The 18488-nt window shown below is 43.1% G+C and overlaps 1 pseudogene; it reads right to left on the bottom strand.

Moving 5' to 3' along the window:
* Positions 1–9118: 9118 nt before the first annotated feature.
* LOC103264700 lies at positions 9119–9653 on the bottom strand (annotated as a pseudogene).
* Between the last annotated feature and the right edge of the window lie 8835 nt (positions 9654–18488).

The following is an 18488-nucleotide window of genomic DNA, read 5'->3' as shown; positions in this document are numbered from 1 at the left end:
TCACTTTTTTTTCCTGAAGAAGTGAGAAGATTCTTGTTTAAATTGAAAAGAAATTTCTCTTACAAGCCATGAAAAGAATTGATTATCTGAATATCTTAGCATTCCACCTAGAAAATAAGTCATTTTTGGGGGGGGTCTCCCATGTAAAAAGATGAGGAGGAACTGAGCTAGAGTAATCATGATAGAGAGCAGTGTTTTCCCAATTGCATTTTCTGGAACAGTAATTTGTGGGGAAGTTAGTGGGTGTAGTGGGGAAAGGGCTCACAATGAGTTGGAAAAATGCTTCATTAAATAAAAATAAATTGTTTTCTAAATTGCAGCTAGACTACAGAATTTTCTATAGCCTTTTGGTATTGATTGGGATTAAGACTTCTGTAGAAAGGGGTAGAAGAAATAGGGGACATTTTCTAAACACTCAGCACCTCACGCACTTGGACTACCCTGGTGTGGAGGAAAGAATAAAGGAAATAGTGGCTAGGGGCCTGTCCTTTTCTTGGTTTGACATTGATGAGTTTTATGACCTTTGGCAAATTCCAACCAACCAACCGTTGGTAAAATAAACAAGGACATGTTTGAGATGGGGCTTGAAGTATCCATAGGGTTTTGATAGGAGAAAAGATATTCTATGTGGAGGAATTGAATGGGCAAAGTCAGAGACACTTTCTTACCATAGTGTTACCAAACCAAATCCTATAATTCTGGCACCCGTTTTGTAAAACCTGTGAATAGAAAAGGCAACACAAGAGACGTGTTTACTTCTGTGACACAGAATTTCACCAGTTTCTTTAAATTTCTATTTCCATTCTCAGAAACCCATCTGCCTTTTCCTAAGCGTTCCTGCCCACATAAGTAGACCACATCATAAACATTCATATTTGAAATAAGAAACCTCACTGCTTCAGTTACTTTGATGGCTGTACTTTGGACTTATGGAGAAATAGCAGATGAATGTCTTTAAAAATCCAGTGAAGAACTTTTATGATCTGTTACTGGAATGGCAGGTCTAACATTTTCATACATGATTTGTTTTTTTCTAATTGTATAATATATCCATGCAAACTCATTAGAAAAGTATTTTTTTTAGGGAAAAAAGCATAAACCAGAAGATTATTTGAATTGTGAATTGTGAAGTAAGGTATTTACTTTTTAAAAAAAACTTGAATTCGCAGTAGATCTACATTTCAATTCACTTTGAACAAAGTGCTGCAGTTTTTGACTATCCAGGAGCTCACGGGGTGTCAGGGGACAAACTACAGCACAATTAAAGAAAATCTCGCAGTGTTCCCAAATCTGTTGACATCCATAACAAAAAACATACAGATCCCAAAGGAAGAAGTGACCATTCTTGCTTGGGGAAATGCCAGACAACTTCACAGAGATAATATTTACGCTATCTATAAAGCCAAATAAGATTTTCCCCTTAAAGGCATTCATTACTCCAAGAAGCCCTCCCTGACCTCCAAAACTAACTCAATTTCTTGTGCTGTTACTCTCATAAACAATGTTCCTCTCAGGTGTAACTTGTAACACCTTTGAGGTTTCCGTTTCTTTGTACCATTTTCTAGATAATGTCTGTTTAGTCAGTCTGGTTACTGTTAGACGGCATGTCTAAGGAGAGTAGAGGCCATGTCTTTCTTTTTGTTCCTAACTAGAACTCAGGTCAGAGAAGCGGCTTAGTCAATGTAGAATGGGTGGACAGCATGAACGAAGACATAGAAATAAGAGATAAGGGCATTTTAGGGGAATGTAAAGGAATTCATTTGACATGGCTAGAGTAGAATGTGGAGTGGGATCTGAAATCGGAAAAAACGAGCAAAATTAGCTCTCAGGTATCAATTGTAAACAACAGTATCAAGATGAAAGTGAAAGTTAGCCAACCAGCATTTCTAAACAGTCCATTTGACTCTTCCTTCCATATCCTCAATCAATCTATTGATTGTCCTACCCTTGGATAAAGTCCTTGTTTACTCTAAAGCCAGGTGGGCAGACCTCTGAGTTTTTTCTTTTTCTTTTTAATTCTTTTTAGTTTAAAAAACTTTTCATTCTGTCTCCTCATTCAAAGTGAAGAGGAACTTTTGGGATAGCACATTCCTTCTCAATCTTCAGAGTGAGGTGCCTTGTGGAATCCTTGAACCTTGGAGCTAGAAGGATCATTAGGATGCTGAAGACATGGAGGCTCTGGTTGAGGAAGGGACTTGCTGAGGGCCACACAGTTAGGAAAAAGCAGAGCCAGCACTAGCACCCAGGTGTGTCCGACTCCACTCCATCTCATCATCCACTTTTCTGAGTGATCCCCTTTCCTTTCATCCAGCAGACTACTGCATTTCCAGGCTTCCTGCCCTAGAAGAGTTTCCTGTTTCACCTCCAAAGCCATCAGCAGCCCTGAGGCCCCTGCCAAACATCTGGCACTTGACAGGGATGTTCCCTGCTTCCCCCTCTCCATAGGGCGCTGAAGGGAGCAGGTCATGAATTATGCCTTGATTCCATACGGCCAAACGGAGTGCAAATAAACAGGAGGGGAGAGCACATGTGCAGATGGAGAGTGAATGTGGTGTCCTCCTCTCTGTGCAACTATCTGCAGGACAGCCTTTGGCGGCTTCTCTCTGTAGGTGCCTCAGTCTTTCCCTCTTTCCTTAGTGGGGGTGGGGTGGGGTGGGGTTCCTTGAGATTCAGCCTCTATCTGTGCCTTTGATTTCCACCCCTCATAAACCCCCTTTTCCTCTCCTATGACACAAAACTGCATATACTTTCTATAGCATGTCAAGTTCTGTTATACTGTCATAATACTGCCATGTTTTTTATCTTATGTCCCTTGTTGGAAATTCTCTCTCATTTGTGGGCCTCTAAGACAATTCAGTTTAAGAGTTTTTCTTCTGTGAAGCATCCTTAATTCCTCCAAACTTAAAGGTTTCTTCTTGTGCTTTGTTTTGTTTTTTTTTTCCTGAATGGGAGTCACACTCTGTTGCCCAGGCTGGAGTACAGTGGCACGCTTATGGTCACTGCAGCCTCGACCTGCTGGGTTCAGGAAATCCTTCCGCCTTAGCCTTCCAAGTAGCTGGAACTACAGTGACGTGTGACCACACCCAGCTAATTTTTCTTACTGTAGAGATGAGGTCTCACCAAGTTGCCCAGGCTGGTCTTGAATCCCTGGGCTCAGGCAATCCTTTCACCTTGGCCTCCCAAAATGCTGTGATTATAGACATGAGCCACTGCACCTGGCCACCTGTTTTTTTTAATTTTTATTCTGCACTTTTAGTCCCTCGTACACCTATTATAACATCTATCTTTTTTGTGTGTGTGTGAGTTGGAGTCTCACTCTGTCGCCCAGACTGGAGTGCAGTGGCTGCTTCCGGCTACCGCAGCTTCGACCTGCTGGGCTCTGGTGATCCTTCTGCCTCAGCCTTTCAAGTAGCTGAAACTACAGGCACGCGCTACCACACCTGGCTAATTTTTTGACTTATTGTAGAGATGATGTCTCACCAAGTTGCCCAGGTGGATCTCGAACCCACGGGCTCAGGCAATCCACTCACTTCAGCCTCCCAAGGTGCAGGATTACAGGCTGAGCCACCGAGCCCGGCTATAACATCTATCTTCTTGTATTATTTTGTCTGTCTCCCATACCAAAAATATAGATAGCTAATATTAATAACTACAATGAATGAGGCACTGACAATGTGCAGGAAAATGCATTTAGAATTTCACTCGTGTTGCCATAATCTTCACAGTAACCTTGTAAATTCAGCATTCTAATTTGAATTCTCCTCAAATCAAAGCTTGACACAAAGATTTAGGAACCAGTACAGGGAATCCCAAGAAGGAGAAGCAAGGGAGCAAGGAGAAGGAGACATGGAAGGAAGAAAAGGCAAAACAGGTTTGTTTTTGAGGTCACTGCTAGAGGCAATAGAGGTCCAAGTCTGGTCCCCTTGGAGAATGGGAGGCTGGCAGATTCACTCATCAGTCACTATGCTCTGCTGAGAGCTGTCCTGAGGGCTAGAGGTTGTTAATCCCTTCGCATTTCTGGACTGAGCTTACCTATACAGGTCAAGCAGATTATGGCAACGTTGGAGAAAGTCCTGGGGCAGAATTCCAATAGATGGGAGCTACTTGCTTGGGGTTGGAATCTGACAGTATAAAATGATTCTGAGCTTGTGTGGAAATATCCATCACAGCTGCAGCTAAAACAGCTGAATGCAATGAAGGTTCCAGAGATATCTCCTGGAGCAGATAGCCCCATTTTACAAGTGAGGGAACCAGTGTCTATGACTCAGAAGCTTGGGTTCTTGACAGTGTGGTAGATTCTGAGTGCCCTGAGGATGGGGATCATGCCTCCTAATTCTCGCAGCTTCAGTGTCCTGGTACATTTTGGGTACTTAGTAGACGATAGCTAAATAAATGAATGGGTCTGCTGAGATGGTAATTTGGGGATCTGTAGGGCTGATTCTTACCCCAATTATTCATGCAACATATGATAAGCAACTCAAGGAGCTTATGGAAGACAAGAGAGTAAACAATATTATTATTATTGTTTTTTGATCTGAGAGTGTTTTAAAAGTAGAACACTATGTTATGGGAACTTGAAGGTGTGAAGAACTCACCAAGTTTATGACTCAGGAAGGCCTTTTGTAGGTAATAAAGTTTAAACTAATGCCTGAAGAATAAATAAGTTATGGAGTGTGAGAGGAGAAAACATATTGAAAAAACCAGGAAGCATGGAGGGGTTGAGGAACTAAGAAAAGATCAATATAGTTGTAGTGTGGTGAGGAGGGTCTGGTTGTAACCAAGGCTGAAGAAGTAGATGGGGCCAGATTATGGAGGACTATTTTGTAAACCAAGATAGGAAAAATTATTCTGACAATGATAATAAAAGGAATGGGAGGAAAGCAAAAATGGAAATGGGAAGAAGAGTTAGGGGGCTATGACTGATGCCCAGAGGAAGGATGATGGCGGCTTAGTCTAGTGCCTGAAGGTGGTGAGGATTGGAGAACTTGGTGGATTCTGGGGACACATATGGAGTTGAGTGATTAGGAACTGGTGATCAATTGGAGGGAGGGGAAGAGAAAGTAATGTCAAAGGTGATTCCTAGGATTCTAGCTAGAGCAGCCAGAGAGGTGGTAGGTGGAGGAGTATGGGAGACATAGTTGGGGAGTGGAATGTAATAGGGTTTGTCTTAATCATGCTGAACTTGGGGAGCCTATGGGATATTCTGGTGGACCAAGCAAGGGTTGGGACTAGGGTGAGGCAAATAGGCACATGGGGAGCAAAATTTAAGGAGGCATTCAGCCTCAAGGTCTCATAAACACAGGGTTAGCACATGAAAATGAGTATCTCCCTAAATTTTGCACACCAAGGGCATTTCTTACCTCCCTCTAGTCCCAGTTCCAAATGAAGCAAAGGAGAGAGGCTCTGGTTGGAGTTACAAGTTTGGCTGATAGCAGCATAGGTGATAAACTGGATATTTGCCATTGTTCAGCTTCCCAGCATTGATTTCTACTTCCTAATGGCACTCAGTTTCATTGGGGAATTAGATTACTCCATTGTGCATCCTGGTGGGACATTGTGTGGGAAATAGGTGCCTGCCTCCCACAACAGAAACCCAAGAGGGCCCTGGAAGAACCCACTCTGAGTATCAGAGCTTGAATCTAAAGTCCATTGTTGTACTCAGTGCAAATCTTGATCCAGTGGCTCTTGCTACAGAATTAAGCAAGACATTCAAAGGGGGAAATGGACAACTATAGGCCATTTGTGTTTGCTGGTGATCCTTCTGTCTCTTGGTCTCCTCTCTATTGCCATTTTTCAATGCAAGAAGAAAATATCACTTTTTCTGAGTGGGATGTGTGAGGATTTGAGGTCTGCACCTGGTGCAGCGATGCTTGTTACCATCAAGAGAGCTGCTGAAGCTATTTTGGGGCTGGGGTTAGGGCAGGTTTGCAGGGAGAGGTTGGTAGGAGCAGTTGGGGGAGGGGTCATGTAGAGTAAGAAAGACATCACCACAGGAGAGATGAAAGACAGTGAAAGAAATCAGATTCTTGGTGGTATTGTTGGCACTTGCTGGGCCACGTTGCACTGAAATAAATTGTATTAGTAGTAAGTTAGAGGCCATGTTGCTATAACAGACTCCTCAATAAAGGGACTTAAATAAAACAGAAGTTCATTTTTCTCTCTCACATAACAAACAGTCCAGAGGTCTACCATCCACAACGGGTCAAGTTCAAAGTGATCCTTGCACTTGACTTATTTCTCAACCAATGGTCGGAGCAAAAGAAGATTCACAGAGCAATCAGCTTCTTTTTTACACATGGTGGCTTGAGAATTATACTAATCTCCTTCATTTACATTCCATTGCACAGGCATACCTAGATGCAAGGGAGACTGGAAAAGTAGTCTCTGGAGTCAGTATGGAAGAGATGAGTACATCCTTTTGGTCATGTGGAGACATGGGGATCCTTTACAAAAGGAAAGAAAGGGAGACTAGATATTGGGGATATTGGTAAGTTTTTGCCAAACTAATAAATTATTTTTTTCTCCCCTCAAGTCAATTTGAGTGGAGGTTTCTGTTCTTTGCAACAAAAATTCACCTAATATGAGACAGGATTTGTCTCTGAGCCTTTGCTCTTCCCATCTTACTGCCTCTCTCTGATCTTTAAGGAACAGTCTCATGCTGTACTTGTTCGACTGTTACAGAAAGTAATTTATGAGGGAAGAAAGAGTGAGGGAAACAACCTGAGATTATACTATATGCCAGCTACTCTTCTAGGTTATTTACATATGTTATACCCTTTAATCTTCAGCATAACTCCTTTTGTTTTATCTCCAGGTTGCAGGTGAGAAAGATGAAGTGGAGACAGGTTCACACAGGTGGTACAATAGTTAGTAGAGCTGTGATTCAGCTCCTAGCTGTCTGATTTTAAAGTCCCTGTTTTTTTTCAGTTCATCTCCTCCATCCCCATTGTGTCACTGTGGTATGGACCTATGTGATGGTGTAAGAATTAACGAGGATATGGAGGGTCAGGAAAGATGGGCCATAGGGAGGTCATGGTGTGAACCCAGGGAGCAGTAGGGCCAGGCTTCGTGTGTGTGTGTGTGTGTGTGTGTGCCGCACGCCTGCCTGTGTATGCTTCTACACAGAGATGGGAAGGCAGGAGGGAGATAGGTGTTGATAGGACTGGGGAGAGATCAGCCCAAACAGGCCTCACTACCCCTCCTCATCAACCTTGCTCCTGACTTGTCTTTGACAGGCATTTGCTTGTTGACTGGGTGTTTATTTGACTGGGTTGGCCAGCAGACCTGAAGCCTTCCTTGCTCTGACAAGCTGGTTGGAAAAAAACAAAACAAAACCCCAAATGGTTCCATTACAGAAAAGTCTGGGATTTCATGCAGAAAGTCACTTAGGGTCCATCCTGGCCGCGTGGCCATCGGGAAGCTGTTGTATAAGCAAAGGAAGTGGGAGCTGGAAGTGCAGGGCAGTGAGCAGGGTGGAAAGAGGGTGGGGAGGCAGTTTGCTAGTGAGTTGAATTTCCAGGAAGGAAAGCCCGCCCTCCACTACCCAGGCTGAGTTAGGACTGCCTTAGGACGACTTCTTCCTGAGAAGACCCTCTCACAAGAATTCTATTGTCTGACCTTCAGGAATGAGAGGAAATGCGTTCCTTAGTCGGCACAGTGAGGACACCAGCAGTCAAGGACACAGGGAGGAAGCTGGGAGTCCTTGAGTCTTCCTAAGAACCTGCTGCAGATTGCCTCTTGGCAAGTGTTTGGGGAGTGGGGCTCCGGGAGGACTCCTGCTGGGGCAGTCCCAGCCTGGGAACCCTGGCGAAGCAGAGGGGTCAGCCTGCTGACTCTACCCAGTCCTGTCTCCTTGCAGGTTATGACCAGTCTGACTGGATATCCAGGAGCCTCCAGCCTGCCTCTGCCACACCCCAGTCACCCTCCTCTAAGCCAGGCAGAGCAGCTTAGCACTTTAGAAGAAATATCCCACTTTTACCATCTCAGGTTCATTCCCATGTCCTTCCTTTCCCCTCATTCTCTTCTGATCCTCTAAAGGCCTGATTGAATGTCACTTTCTTTGGGAAGTCTGCCATCATGGATGCCTATTATCTGCCAAATTCATATTTTCTCCACCCCCACCCCCCCCAATCTATTTATTTTGAGTCAGGGTGTCACTCTCATCAGGTTGGAGTATGGTGACACAGTGATGGCTTACCACAGCCTCGACCTCTCAGGATCAGGCAATCCTTCTGTCTGAACCTCCCGAGTAGCTAGGACTAGGGAATAGCATGTTACCACATCCAGCTAATTTTTTTAATTTTTATTTTTGTAGAGAAGAGGTTTTATTATGTTGCCCAAACTGGTCTCAAACTCCTGGGCTCAAGCATTCCTCCCGCCTCTGACTCTTAAAATACTGGGATTACAGGCATGGGCTGCTGTATCTTACCTCATATTACTTTTACCTGCATATTTTCACACCTAACATATTGTCTTACATTTTGTGGGTGCCCAGTAAATATATGCTTGCAAATGAATAATCCTGATGCACTTTCATGTTGTTATTTTGGATAAAGGGCATACACTAAATAATTTAAAAAACAGAATTGCACTGGCTATGTTCATGGGTGAAATTCATAAGACCTTTTGATGAACTCTGTGCTTTGATTTTTTTGGTTCAGAGCATGTGGTTACTACTCCTCAGCACTTAACCTGCAGTCCAGTGACATGGAAAGTGAGTCACACACCGCTCACTCATTTCTGACTGTTATTCTTCAGCACAGCAACCCTCCTTCTGATTTCATCTCTAAATAAGGGTTTGGGAACAGATGATGCTAAAGTTTCTTCTAGCTGGAAAATGTTATGTACTAGACCAGATTATTTAAAAATATAACCTCCTGGGAATATCTGTATTTTATTTTATTTTATTTTGTTGTTGTTGTTGTTGTTTGTTATTTAGTTTTTATTTCTCTGCAATCCAGCTAGACATGCAAGGGAATAAGGAAAATATGGAACCCAAAGATTTGTAGTGAGAGCACAAAGATTATAGGGATACTGAGAGCAAATGGCATGGAGGGGGTGTTCTCCTGAGCTACAGAAGGAATGATCTGGTAGTTTAAGATAAAACAAGTCAAATTTTTTAGAGTTGTCTACAGTCAGCAATGGTGATCTTCTTGCTGGTCTTGCCATTCTTGGACCCAAAGCCCTCCATGGCTTGTACAACATTCATGCCCTCTTTCACCTTGCCAAAAACCACATGCTCACCATCCAACCATTCTGTGTTAGCAGTGCAGATGAAAAGCTGGGAACTATTTGTGTTGGGTCCAGCATTTGCCATGGACAGGATGCCGGGACCTGTATGCTTCAAGATGAAGTTCTCATCATAAAATTTCTCCCCATAGATGACCTTGCCACCAGTGCCATTACGGTGTATAAAGTCACCACCCTAGCACATAAACCCTGGAATAATTCTGTGAAAGCAGGAACCCTTATAACCAAATCCTTTCTTGTCTCAGACCATGAAAGTTTTCTGCTGTCTTTGGAACTTTAACTACAAACAGCTCAAAGGAGACGCTGCCCAAGGGTTCACTGTGGTGGGGTTGATCATGGCTGATGGGAAAAGGCTCAAGGCAGCGGCATCTGCAAAGCTGGTATTTGTATTTTAAAGGGATCATTTAACTACATGCAAGGAACCTTGAGGTAGGACTTCAATGAAAGATGAAGGAGCAAGCAGGGCTCCAAAGGCAAAAATTCACAGAACTTTCTCCAGAGGGAAAAGGTAAGTTTGTTTTGAATACCTGCATTCAACTGAGTATAAATATGCCTACCCGGTTTAAAACTTAACCTAGGAAAAGACATGCAGGAAACTTATTACTAAGTGAAACAAGCCAAATCTGAAAAAGTTACATACTGTATGATCCTAACTATATGACATTTGGTAAACTGCAGGGACAGGTAAAAAGTCAGTAGTTGTCAGGGATTCAGGGGGTGAAAGGGAGGGAGGACTAAAGCAGACCACAGAGGGTTTTTAGGGAGGTGCGACTTCTATATGATACAATGATGGTGGGTACTTATTACATGTTTGTCCAAGTAGATGTATAGAATTTACAGCTAATTTGAACCCTAATGAAAACTATTGACATCAGTAATAGTAATGTGTCAACATTCAGTCATCAACTGAAACAGATGTACTGCTCTTATGCAAGATGATAATAATAGGGGAAATTTTGTGTGAAAGGAAAGAGATCTTATAGTACCTCTTTATAGTTTTTGTTAAAATTTTTAATAAACCTAAAAGTAAGCCTTCAGTAAGCCTCAAAAAATAAGGTCTTTTAATTAAAACAAACACACACACACACACACACACACACACACACACACATCTCCTTAATTATAGGTAACATTTATATACCACTTACCACATATCAAGTACTGTTCTAAGCACTTCGCATGTATTAATTTATTTGAACATTTTCCACATCAAGCTTGGGAATTAAGTACTATTATTATTCTCCTTTACAGATGAGGGCACAATGAGGTTAAGTGATTTAGTACCATGCTATACTACACTATTCTATTATTTTTCCTACCATATGCCACAGATGTGCTACACACACCCAGGTACTCCCTCTTCTAGGAAGCTGTCCAGACCCACCACTGACAGGTGACCTCTTTCTGTGCTCCTCTAACTAACACCCTGGGCTTCATCTCTGCAGACATGCCACATTTGGCATATCTTTGTTGGGTGTGCTTTAAGGGATTGCCAAAGAAGGGTTTGGCACCCGTTTTGCTTCATCCCTGTGATGCTACAGACTTCCACTAAACTGGCAACCCATAACTGTACACAAAAAGGTAATAGGTGAGTGAGTTTGCCGTGGTATGCTCTGTATGCATTTATGCCGTCACTGCCGCTTCCTTCTTTGATGTCCTCAGGCCTCCTCTTTGATTACCTCCTCTACACAATTTCTTGGTCCCAATGTCAAGCCTACTGTTGAAATTTACTGTCTGCTTTTATTTTTTCTCATTTTGGGAAATAAAATTAATGTTGGTTAAACTCCTATCCTTCACTGCTGCTCCCACGCTTCATGTTTCCTTACAGTCAGATCTGCAGACCATCTCATTTTTGGATGGAATTTAATCCAAGCCAGGAAAGGAGAAGTCAGAGAAATGAAGGATTCGCTTATGGTGCCCCAGTCTTTTAAAAGTCATTTCCCTGGCCAGAGAAGATACCAGTGTGGAGCAATTCTGCTTCCCCTGGCCATTTCCAAAGCATCACACCATGGATCCCGATCAATAGGCCACTTTCCTCTTCCTGATTCACAGTGACTCTTCCATTCACAATTAACACATTGAAGATACGGGTAAGTGTGGGCTGAATTCTCCTCTTTGACAAGTGGAGTGGGCTCCTTGGAAGAAGCTGTGACTCGACTGGGACTCTGGGAGCCGAATTGGGGCTGGAGTCTCTCTGAGGTACTGTGGATTACAAAGCATGGAGCCTAAAGAGGTTTGAGAACTGTGTGATGCACAGAAAATTGGACTCAAGTGGAATGGGCAGCCTCCCTTCCCTCCACAACCTGACCCTGCCTCCGCCACGTGTCACCTCTTTCACTCCTGTTCTCTATGGCTTCGTTATGTGCACTCCCTTGCTCCCTGCTCTTCCTTCCCTAGGCTTACTCTCAGTGTCTGTCCATTCTGGGCTGAAAGGCCATTGTCTCCAAATATTCTCTTTGAATTCCTCTTACAAATCAGGATACCAGCTCTATATCCTTATGGGGTTCTGACCCTCCCCTCCTTAATAGTCATGAATAAAGTCACGATTTGACTTTCTCGTTAGCTTATAAGCTGTGTAAGGGGAGAGAATGGTTCCGTCTTGTTTGACATTTTATCCCTCACTGCCGTGCCTGGAAGAGGAGAAGCACTCATTAAATATTTATTGAATAAATGAATGAACTCTGGAGTACTACTATAAAGTGAGTGTAAAAATTGCTGGGCGTTCTGTACACAGTCATGGGCCAGAAGCCACCATCCGAAAGGCAGCAGTAACAGCCTGGGCATTTGTTACAGTCTGTGGCCCATAAATGTGTGTTTTATAAATGAAGGAATATTGATTTCACTGCGTTTGGAGGTTGGACCACCTCCCTCCCCAAATTAAGTAAGCCTGCACTGGAGCAAAGCACTTTTCCCTCCTCAGGGGTCAGAGTCTATTCTAATATATTCTGGAAGAGTGTTAGCACTCAGATAGAAAATGAGAGTTTTCCCTCTTCTGAGGCACTTCCTTAAGGATGCACTGAATCACAGTGAATGGCCAATTGAGCTGCCAGCAGGCCCATTAGAAAGCGGGTTGTCAGAGACTCGTATTACGTAGGATTAATATTAGGCATCTCTGTCTCAGCCCAGTGAAAGGCCTCAAGTGTCCTTGGAATTTCAGCGACCTTTTCTCATCAATGACGACATTGTTCTCCTGGCCCGATGGCTTAATTCATAGGAAATGCAACACACTCCTCATCATCACTGCCCACCACATCTGGAATGGGGTCCGAGGGGCCTGGGAGTATTCAGCTCCAGGCACCAAAATGTTACATTTCCCTTGCACAAACTTCCTGGGCTTTGGAAGCTCCTGATTGTTGTTTTCTGAATCTCTCTACAATATTTTCAATGGTCTTAGCTGAGAATTAGGAGTCAATTGCACAGGTTCTAGGAGCCTAGCAGGTCTTAAACCTGTCATCAGCGGGCTCCTCTGATCCAACACGGCGAAGCTGCTGATCACAAAACCAACTAGAAATTAGGCAACGCCAGTAGGACCAGAAGCCCAGACACACTATTTTCATTGGGGGAAAGCACAAGAACACCGACGGCTTGTTTACATGTTTGTTTTTAAATCCTCTCTATAACCTGAAGAGTTTGCTTTTGTTTTGCCTCCATGTTACAGATGAGGGGGCTGTAGTTCAGGACACTCAGCAATTAAATGGATTGCTGGAATTCGAATGTAGGCCCGCCTGATTTTAAACATCAGGGTGGGTGGTGATGGTACCTACTAAACACCTAGCTGTGTTACATAATACACTAGGGGTTTCAGGTGCTTTTTGTTTGGTGTATTTCTCATTGCAATCTCATGTTATAGAAACTAAACTAAGGCAAGCTTGCTAATTTCATTCTGGTGCAAGGCAGCATTGTTAGGTGAAATTGGCAGTCAAAGTAGAGAAGATGAGTGACTGGATGGTGTAGAATGGGGGATCTGTAGGTTGGTAAGGGAATGGTCTAGGTTGGACAGGGAGGGGATAAGACTGGCCTGTGAAAGCAGAGATGGGTCTTATTTAAGGTGAGTCTCATGGTTGGAGCGTGCCTGGCACTCTGAACATGTCTACTGAACTGAAGTATGGATGCCAGCTGGAGGCTGATGGACAGAAAAGATATGCTTCTGTAGGATTCATTGAAGCCCAGCAAACAGTATTTGCTTGCCCGAATTTTAGTCAGGCTTCTGGAGACTTTCTCCTACGCCTGTCTGTGCTCTTTCTTGTAAAATCCAGTTTTAGCAAGAACTCTGCAAAGTCAGTTTTGCAAGAACTCCCCATCCTTAATTCCTGATCACCCTCAATATATGATCAGATTCTTCATCCTCCACCATCCCCCACTCTAGTCTATCTTTGACAAGAATCTTGTTAGATCAGTTTAGCTAGAAATCGCAATTACCCCTGATGTTTCTGCTCAGCAATTTTCCATCCACTGGTTCCCCACCCTACTGCTTGCTTATAAATTCCTACTTACTCATGCTGTATTCAGAGTGAAGCCCCATCTGTCTCCTCAACTGCAAAATCCCATCACGTATGCCTGTGGTGATGGTCATGGACAAAATTTGCCTTATCAAGCATTAACGAGTATCCTTGAACAACTTCTTTCTTTAATGCAGAGGCCCTCAAACTTTTAAAACAGGGGACCAGTTCACTGTCCCTCAGACCATTGGAGGGGCGGACTATGAAACAGGGGGCCAGTTCACTGTTCCTCAGACCGTTGGAGGGGCGGACTATAGTTTAAAAAAAAAGTGAACTGGCCCCCTGTTTTAAAAGTTTGAGGACCCCTGCTTTAATGGGCCTTAGAGCAACAGTTCTGAGAATGAGCTGCTTGGAGTTGGGGTCCTAGGGTGGAATAGTGGACTTTAGAAGTCCCTGAGGGGGAGCCATTTGCTAATAACAAGGGCCGCTGTGGAGTGTTTAGCAGGGCAGCTGCTCAGGCATATAGCAATGGCTGCTGGCACTGAGGAGCAAGGGGCCAGTGAGGACAGAGACTGGGGTGATTTCTATTCCCCTCCTGAATGTTTCATGCTCTTCTGGGTGGTTGTGGTACACAGGGATAGAATGGATATAAATCCCCAATCACGCCGAAGAGCCAAGTGTCAGGTTTCTCCAAAGTTCAATTTCCAAGAAGGATAAAAATGTTGTAAACATCTTTATATCAAAGCCGACTTTGCTCCTGTGACATTAATGTCGCCTCTGATGTGTAGCCAGGAAGCTCAGATGTAGGTGGTGGTGCCTCCCACTGCGTCTTTCTCTGGATTTGGTGGAAGGTAAAGACAGAGCTGGTCTAGGAGTGCGTTTTCTTTTCATCCAGGCACTGCCTTTACCCAATCAGCCCTGGCTTCCTGCAGCACAGATCTGGGCTGTAATAGAGCTGGCCTTATTTTAATTTTTATTAAGTTCATGAACTTTAGAGGAAGGAACTTGAAAAAAAATGGTCTCATTACCTCAGGAATGAAGGCTCATGCTTCTTTTAATGCCAGACGTTGGCGTGGCCTTGCTTGTTATAGCCACAAATAATCCGGGTGGAAAATTGCAACAGAGGGGCAAGGCACAAACAGGATGGCTTCTTGGGGCGAAGCAGGTGGGGTGGGGGAAGTGAAGGTCAGTGAAGGGTCACTCTAAGAAGGAAAGATCCTGAGTTGAGGCTTGCAGACTTCAGCTCTAGCTAGCCATTCATATGGATTGACTCTGGAAGGGCAGAATCTACTGTAGATCCTTCCAGAAGCTAGGATAGTAGAAAGAGCTTAGATCAAATTTGGATGGATTTGATTCAAATTCCAACTTGGCTACTTCTTATAACTACATGACTGTCTACAAGTTTTCCAACCTCTTGTGCTTCAATTTCCATATCTGTAAAACGTAGAAAATACCTGCCTTGCAGGACTGCTGAGAGGATTAGATGAGAATGTAGGAAAGATGTTAAGTCCTGAGTCTATAAAGGAAAATGTGGCTTAAGTCACATTCTTTAATGAAATACGTCCTTGCAATTAGATGAGAATGTAGGAAAGATGTTAGGTCCTGAGTCTATAAAGGAAAATGTGGTATAAGTCTCATTCTTTAATGAAATATGTGCTTGCGTAATCCAGAGTATTTCCCACAGCTTAATTGCTAACTGACCAGGAGGCTGACTGCGGTGCTGGAATCTACCTCTTCTGCACAGGGTGTTGGAGGAGTGCTAAAGTTCAGGGCCCAAGGAACTCATTGTTTGCCAAACTTCTGTGATGATGAGAAACTCCTGGGGCTGCTTGTTAAATATTATGTGTTTCTGGCTTCATCCCAGACCCACTGAATAAGAAGCTCCAGGGGCTCAGGAACCTGTGTTTTCAATAAGAGCACTAGATAATTCCTATCATTAGGGAATTTGGGGAGACACGGTTAATCCACACTGAACTACTGAATTATCAGTGATAAAAAGTTAGTTTTTCTCTCCATAAGAATAAAATAAAAATGTACTGCACAGGTGGTTTTCAAGACCTGATTTAGCTTTTAAACACCTTTTAATTGATTGATACTGAGGGGAAGAGTGTATTATGCTTTTAGGAGAGAGATGCTCTTTCATTCCTTTCTGCCTTTGATGTGACTGCTCTCTCTGCTCAAAATTCTCTCCCCATATTGTGTACCTGGTACAGCTTGTTCCTACTTTAAGAGTCAGCTCGCCGGGCTCGGTGGCTCAGCCTGTAATCCCGCACCTTTGGGAGGCTGAGGTGAGTGGATTGCCTGAGCCCGTGGGTTCGAGACCCGCCTGGGCAACTTGGCAAGAACTCATCTCTACAATAAATCAAAAAAAATTAGCCGGGTGTGGTGGGGCGCGCCTGTAGTTCCAGCTACTTGGAAGGCTGAGGCGGAAGGATCGCCGGAGCCCAGCAGGTCGAGGCTGCAGTGGCTGGGAACAGCCACTGCATTCCAGTCTGGGCGACAGAGTGAGACTCCAACTCAAAAAAAAAAAAGAGTCAGCTCAAGATATTTCCTCTGCAAACCCTTCATGACTCTCCCAGGCTGAATTAAGTGCCTCATCCTCATGTTCTCTCTGTGCCTTTGTGATACATCCACTGTAAGATGAACTATATCCTATTATGTGTTTGTTTTTATGTTTTTCCCACACTAGGGGGTCAAAAGGCGTTACAGTGGCTAGATTTGAATCTCTCTCTAGGGGTCAGACCAGACAAAACACATTGAAAGGGAGCAGGAGATTGACTAAGAGTTGTCCAGGTGGAGAAAGGAGGTTCTCAGTTAACTGCAGATGTAAAATCGTGGAAGTCATAGAAAAACACATTTTTCCCCATCTTAAACCATTTTTAATGAGAAAATAATTTTGCAATGATATTTTTTGAGGTCTTGAAATTTTTTTCAGTGGGTCACAATTGGTGTTTTTTCTTAGGCTTTATTTACAAAGGTCAGAAAAGGGGCAAATAATGTAATTTTGTTTAATTGTATACATTTAAGGGGTACAAGTAGAGTTTTCTTAAATGGATATATTGGGTAGAGGAGAAGACTGGGTTTTTAGTGCAACCATCACCTGAATAATATACACTATACTTGTTAAGTAATTTCTCACCATGTTCGCACCCTCCTACACTTCTAAGTCTCCAGTGTCTATCATTCCACACTTTATATCCATGTATACACATTATTTAGCTTCCACTTACAAGTGAGAACGTGTGGAATTTGACTTTGTGTTTCTGAGTTGTTTCACCTAGGATAACGGACTCCAGCTCCATCCATGTTGTTGCTAAAGACATGGATTCATTCCTTTTTATGACTGAGTAGCATTTAACATGTATATATACCAGGTTTAATTTATCCCTTCATCTGTTAATGGGCACTTAGATTGGTTCTATGATTTTGCTATTGTGAATACTGCTGTAGTAGATATATGCACACAGGTATCTTTTTGATATAATGATGATATCAAATCAAAATGTTTTTAATTGTTAAACTGAAAGGAGCCTGAATTGATCCTCAGGTATCCCATATACTGCGTGATTTTGCAAAGTATGATACGATCCTGTATATGAAAGCCTGTGGCTTCAGACATACCTGGCTCAAATTGTGCTGCTTCCACCTGTCACTGGGTGGTCTTGATTAAGTTATTCAGATATTTTAAGCTTCAGTTTTCCATGTGTAAAATAGAAAACGAACACTATTTTCTTTTCCTTTTCAAAGTTGAAAGGAGCAGTTAAAAAAGAATGCAATGAAGATTTTAAAATAAACTTGATAGACTGGGAAACTAGATTAACACTACTTAGACAAAATTTTTTTTTTTTTTTTTTTTTTTTTGAGTTGGAGTCTCACTCTGCAACCCAGACTGGAGTGCAGTGGCCGCTCCCGGCCACCGCAGCCTCGACCTGCTGGGCTCCGGCGATCCTTCCGCCTCAGCCTTCCGAGTAGCTGGAATTACAGGCATGAGCTACCACGCCCGGCTGATTTTTTGATTTATTGTAGAGATGAGGTCTTGCTGCCCAGGCGGGTCTCGAACCCACGGGCTCAGGCAATCCGCTCACCTCAGCCTCCCAAAGGCGCGGGATTACAGGCTGAGCCACCGAGCCCGGCTCTAGACAAAATTTAAAAGAGATAAAAGCCAAGTCCAGAATTCATATATATCAGCAGTTCCCAACCTTTTTCGGCACCAGGGACCGGTTTTGTGGAAGAAAATTTTTCCATGGACCCAGGTTAGAGGCTGGTTTAGGGATGATTCAAGCACATTACATTTATTGTGCTCTTTTAAAAATTATTATTACATTGTAATATATAATGAAATAATCATACAACTCTCCATAACGTAAAATCAGTGGGAACCCTGAGCTTGTTTTCTTGTAATTACACAGTCCCATCTGGGGGTGATGGGAGACAGTGATCCCAAAGTGTCTTGCTTATGTCTAGTTTACTCCATAATTTCATTTTGGTTGCTGTCACTGCAGAAAATCCTGCTTCACAAAGATAGGGGTTGGAAATGGAAGCAGGCTTTTCAGTGCTTTTGTGACAATCTCAGGATATGCCACCTTGACTTTAATCCAGAATGTATGGAGATTTGAAATCATTTCAAACATACTTTTAAGACCACGGTCATTTGCGATCTCAAGCAGTTGATCCTCTTCTAGCATGGACACAGTCAATTAACCTGGCTTATTCACAAATGTGTCATGGAACCATTCAGTCCCAGTTTGGGGGTCTCTGATAGTTGAGAGATAATGCTCAAACTCTTTTGAAAGCTGAGAC

This window comes from Carlito syrichta, unplaced genomic scaffold, assembly GCF_000164805.1.
Source record: "Carlito syrichta isolate Samal-C Ts95f unplaced genomic scaffold, Tarsius_syrichta-2.0.1 Scaffold305698, whole genome shotgun sequence".
Classification (NCBI taxonomy): domain Eukaryota; kingdom Metazoa; phylum Chordata; class Mammalia; order Primates; family Tarsiidae; genus Carlito; species Carlito syrichta.
This window is presented reverse-complemented; position numbering and strand designations above follow the sequence as displayed.